Raw genomic sequence first — 6231 nt, forward strand, 5'->3', positions numbered from 1 at the left:
TTTATTTATATTGCACTTTACACATGAAGAACACATCTCAAAGAAGTCCAAAAGTTCAAAAAAAAAAAAAAAAACTGAACATAAAAACAATCAAAAACAGCAATAAAACAGCTGTACAAAACACACCTGTTGCGCTCTCTGACATTGAAATTAGCTTAAAATCATCCTGTTTAATTCTTATGACATTGAAATTAGCTGATAATGAATACAATGCAGCGCATATCTATTGCTTTTATTGACTTGAACTCTGTTAAATTCGCATATTTAGCACGGAAATTGAAGAACGGATTTTTGCGTTTTGCAAAGACACATTTATGTGGCCACTTGTAAATGGAAATGTTTTAACAAATCAGATAGATATCCGATCAGAGAAAACGCATGAAGTGACCAGGTGTAAACAGGCCCAGAAAGAATGCGAATGAGACTGGTACCAGTGTACCATCCAAGCGTGTGTTTTAGCACTGCAGGTGATGTTGCCAGTGCAGAACGCAGTGTCCTCTCTGGTGAACATATTGATCAGTTGATTATTTTTTTTTTTTTTAAAGAAAAACATCTCAAAAGAGTACCTCAGTGATTTGCACTATTGCACATTTTGGCACAAAAGACTGGAAGACTTGTAACTGTTGCCATCATAAGCTTGATTGATTCATGTGACTTCATTTTTCCCCTATTATTTTTATTTATTTAAATAAAAAATAATGTGTAATTTTATTGTTGTTGTAAATGTTCCAATTGGGATAGACACTGTTCAAATGTTTTTAAATTAGTTTAATTAAACATTCATGCTATATATTTTGGCTGCATTTGTGAGTTATTAATTCAAAATATTGATAAATTAATCGAATCGAATCGTAATCGTATAGCAGACATGTTTGAGGTATCGGCAAATATCGTATCACTGGAAGAAAAAATCAAAATCGTATCATATCTTGATCAACTGCCGATTTACACCCCTAATTTGCATATGAGACAGTCCTATAAAGCATACAAAAAAAGATTAAAAGCAACAAAACTACAAAACCACAGGCTGGTCCCCACAATCTCAAAATCTCAAAAGATTTTTCATGCTTGTTCTATGATCCATGAACAATTGTTGCACATGAACCTGTGGAACAGTGCTTGAGATACTTTCGGTTTACAGGTGAAAGAAAATTAATGTCACCATTCCAGTGATTTAGGACATTAAAGAGACCTTTCTACTGACTCAAAAACACCAGAAGAAAGATGTCCAGGGTTCCTGATCACCTGTGAAAACTCCATAGTCTGATGAGCAAGCCCAGAGCAATAAACTGCTGTAATGTCTGTGGGGTCGAACAGTTTAACTCTGATGTGTTTCTGTGTTTGAGACTATTACTAGGAGTCTGTGTTTAGCTCGTATAGCTGCAGGGTCGCCATGATTTTTTTTGATCCTCGATCAACGTAACCTGGACCAAAAATATGTACTTAACCCAATTACTGAGAAGGGTCTGGCTGCAGACTTGCACTTGCACTCTCAGACTTGCATTCTCAGACTTGCACTCTCAGACACTTGCACTTCCGCTAGCGACATCACTTGCAGTCTTTATTTTTATTTTTATTTTTTTCTATTTATTGATAACTTTTTGTTTGAATCTCTCAACATTTTACAACAGTAGCCAGGTGGTGAAGACAAGAAAAAAAAAACTAAACTACAAATCCACACTCAAACTCCACTCTAACCCCCCGCAAAAAAAACAAAAAAAAAAAAAACACTTAATATGGCATTATGTATTAAGATACATTAAGTTAAATTAAAAGACCAAATTCGATATATAGTTATTATTTAATGTACTACAAGGCAAGCAGATGGCTATGAACACAATGCGCAAACTTTGTCCTCCCATACAGCAAAACGCTCAATGTGGCCTAATAACAGACTAAGATGATAAAGACAATTCAGTAGGCCTAGCCTATATGTCTTGTTGTTGACTCAACGTATATACAGACCAGCAAATATGAACGTGCATTATGAAATGCATTGTGATTTTTAAAAGGATCAACTCCGTACAGGCAAGCAGACGAGTACAGAACGCAGTGCGTTAAATTGTACATTAAACGTTTTCCTCCTATAGAAAATCATTATAAATAAAACACATAATGTAACTTAATAGACAAAGACAGTGATTTAAACGAGTTGTAGACAGTTAATTCTATATGAAAAAATGCTTAACACGAAACTTTGTGTGTTGCGTTTATTCTGGGCTCACCTGGTTGCCTGTACATATTAGTTATGTATTTTAATAATCTAGAGAAGCATATTGAGTTTGGCCTTTATCATCTTAGTCCATTATGCCACATTTTGCGGTATGTGAGGAAAATACTATATACATATTCATTATATTAATTAACTGTATATTTAATTTGATATTTTAATAGCATCTTAATACATTATGCCATGTTAAGTGTTTATGTTTTTCAACAGGAGGAAAATGCTTAACGAAAGACTTTGCGCAAGCGTTCATATTCTGCTGTTCTGTGGCCACGGATTTGTCGGTCTTGTCTTTTTCTTGCAGAACCCTGTACGTTATATTACTAAATTAGTTTTAATCGTTTAATCTCCACCACAGCGTCTTGTCTCCATTGCCAACATGCACGATTTGTGTCGATTGCAAGTGTCGCAGGTAGCAGAGAGTGCAAGTAGCAATTGCATTGTAATTTAGTTTCTTTTTTCTTGTCTTTGCCACCTGGCTACTGTTATAAAATGTTGGGAAATTCAAACAAAAAGTGATAAAAAATTCTACAAAATAAAAAATAAAGACTGCAAGTGATGTCACTAGTGGAAGCACAAGTGTCTGAGAGTGCAAGTCTGAGAGTGCAAGTGCAAGTCTGCAGCTAGACCCTTTTGCAATTACTACTACTAAATCTAACCCTACCCATAATTTATTCCTAAATCAGTGTGGAATGATAGCTGATTAAAAAGGGTGTAGAAGCACCTAACCCTGATCGTAAGCCTAAAATAACTTTTTCCTGAAAAGTTATCCCTCAATTCTGAAAGGTTGATAGGAATGTTGTTCCAGGATCAACAAGGATGTTGATCCAGGAACATGTTGTACTTGGTGAAATCATGTTCACCATAGCTGCAGTCTGATCCAAAAGGAGACATTTTCTTTCTTGTGTGTCTATGTGAAGTGTAAGATACTGTAATTATAAGCTGCAGCTGTACAATAGTGTACTTTACTCACATGTAGCTCTACTGCAGTTTAAAGGGATAGTTCACCCAAAGATGAAAATTTGATGTTTAACTGCTTACCCCAGGGCATCCAAGATTTAAGTGACTTTGTTTCTTCAGTAGAACACAAATTATGATTTTTAGCTCCAACCGTTGCAGTCTCTCAGTTATATAATGCATGGGAAATTGTAACAAAATCTATTTATGAGTAAAAAAAACGTGCACAGACAAATTCAAATTAAACCCTGCGGCTTGTGACAATACATTGATGTGTAAAGACACAAAACAATTGGTCTGTGCAAGAAACTGAACAGTATTTATATCGTTTTTTTATCTCTGATTCATGCAATGTCCGAACTGTTAGAAATCTTATGAAAGTGACCAGGTGCGTAAGGCATCTTCTTCATCTTCTTGCTTATTGGCAGATCACAGACTTATAAGTGCATTACCACCACCTATCTCTCAAGTGGCCAAGTCACCATTGACACTTTATCTACAATCTCAATTAGGAGTGTCAATGGTCCACTTGAGAGACTGCAATGGCTGGAGCTAAAAATCATACAGGTGCATCTCAAAAAATTTGAATGTTTTGGAAAAGTTCATTTATTTCAGTAATTCAACTCAAATTGTGAAACTTGTGTATTAAATAAATTCAGTGCACACAGACTTAAGTAGTTTAAGTCTTTGGTTCTTTTAATTGGCTCACATTTAACAAAAACTCACCAATTCATCTCAGTTGGTGGGGCAGCTGTGGCCTAATGGTTAGAGAATTGGACTTGTAACCCGAAGGTCGCAGGTTCAAGTCTGGCAGGAGTCGTAGGTGTGAGGGAGTGAATGAACAGCGCTCTCTTCCACCCTCAATACCCATGCCTGAAGTGCCCTTGAGCAAGGCACTGAAGTTGCTCCCCAGGCACTGGATATATAGCTGCCCACTGCTCCGGGTGTGTGTTCACTTCTCACTGCTGTGTGTGCGCACTTGGATGGGTTAAATGCAGAGCTCCAATCCCGAGTATGGGTTACCATACTTGTCAAATGTCACGACTTTCACTTTTCACAACAAATTAGAATATGGTGACATGCCAATCAGATAATCTACTCAAAACACCTGCAAAGGTTTTCTGAGCCTTCAAAATAGTCTCTAAGTTTGGTTCACTAGGCTAAACAATCATGGGGAAGATTGCTGATCTGACAGTTGTCCAGAAGACAATCATTGACACCCTTCACAAGGAGGGTAAGCCACAAACATTCATTGTCAAAGACGCTGGCTGTTCACAGAGTGCTGTATCCAAGCATGTTAACAGAAAGCTGAGTGGAAGGAAAAAGTGTGGAAGAAAAAGATGCACAACGAACTGAGAGAACCGCAGCCTTATGTGGATTGTCAAGCAAAATTGATTCAAGAATTTGAGTGAACTTCACAAGGAATGGACTGAGTCTGGGGTCAAGGCATAGAGACGTGTCAAGGAATTTGGCTACAGTTGTTGTATTCCTCTTTTTAAGCCACTCCTGAACCACAGACAACGTCAGAGGCGTCTTACCTGGGCTAAAATCAAGTCAAGTCAAGTCACCTTTATTTATATAGCGCTTTAAACAAAAAAGATAGCGTCAAAGCAACTGAACAACATTAATTAGGAAAACAGTGTGTCAATAATGCAAAATGACAGTTAAAGGCAGTTCATCATTGAATTCAGTGATGTCATCATGCAGCTCAGTTCAGTTTAAATGGTATCTGTGCAATAATTTGCAATCAAGTCAACGATATCACTGTAAATGAAATGTCCTTGGGAGACACCAGGCTCAGTCGGGGGGACAGTTCTCCTCTGGCCAGACGAAACCAGCAGTTCAATTCCAGGCTGCAGCAAAGTCAGATTGTGCAGAAGAATAATCTGTTTCCTGTGGTCTTGTCCCGGTGGTCGTCTGAGACAAGGTCTTTACAGGGGATCTGTCTCTGGTTGTCATCTAGTTGTCCTGGTCTCCGCTGTCTTTCAGGGCTGTAGAGGTCCTTTCTAGGTGCTGATCCACCATCTGGGCTGGATACGTACTGAAGTCCTCTTTTCAGATGAGAGCAAGTTTTGTATTTCACTTGGAAACCAAGGTCCTAGAGTCTGGAGGAAGGGTGGAGAAGCTCATAGCCCAAGTTGCTTGAAGTCCAGTGTTAAGTTTACACAATCTGTGATGATTTGGGGTGCAATGTCATCAGCTGGTGTTGGTCCATTGTGTTTATTGAAAACCAGTCACTGCACCTGTTTACCAAGAAATTTTGGTAATAATTATAATAATAATTTATTGAGATGCACCTGTAATTTGTGTTCTACTGAAGAAACAAAGTCACCTACATCTTGGATGCCCTGGGGGTAAGCAGATAAACATCAAATTTTCATTTTTGGGTGAACTATCTCTTTAAGAGCATTTAACTGGTTTTCATTGTGAAGTACAACAGCTCAACACAGTGAAACATGGAAAAAATGAGCAGAAATTATCCATGAATATGTTCTTACTGCTTCTGATATTTATATTTACTTTATTTGTTGTGGAAGAAAAATTATTTGCTGTAATAGTCAATAACTGGTGACTCTGAAACCACTGCAAAAAATATGTTTATCTTCAGAACAAGTTAAACCACAACCATTTCAGGGAAAACAAATGAAACCGGTTTGACTCTGTGCTGAAGCTCTGTTTACAGCTGGAGGGGTTTCTAGAAAGCAGCTTTATGTCTCTGAATCATGTTTCAGGGTTACTTTCCTTCAGATAAATGTCTCTAAACTTCAGATGATTTCAGCACAAGCATGAAAGCATAGGTTATGTGTGAATTCATTAGAAATCATTATTATGGTATAAAACTATTCAGCCCTACTTTTCCAAGATCTAAATTCAAAAGTGAACAAACTATATGCATTTATGAACACTTTTCGGGAGTTTTCTATATTTGGGAGTTACTTGTATTTCTGTAACTCTGCTATTTACTACTTTAGTGAACTAAAGTAAAAGAGTTAATGAAGTAGAAATGCTGCTGATTTCATTGAATGAGTCTGTTATAGTGTTGACCA

This window comes from Cyprinus carpio, chromosome A4, assembly GCF_018340385.1.
Source record: "Cyprinus carpio isolate SPL01 chromosome A4, ASM1834038v1, whole genome shotgun sequence".
In the NCBI taxonomy this organism is placed as follows: Eukaryota; Metazoa; Chordata; class Actinopteri; order Cypriniformes; family Cyprinidae; genus Cyprinus; species Cyprinus carpio.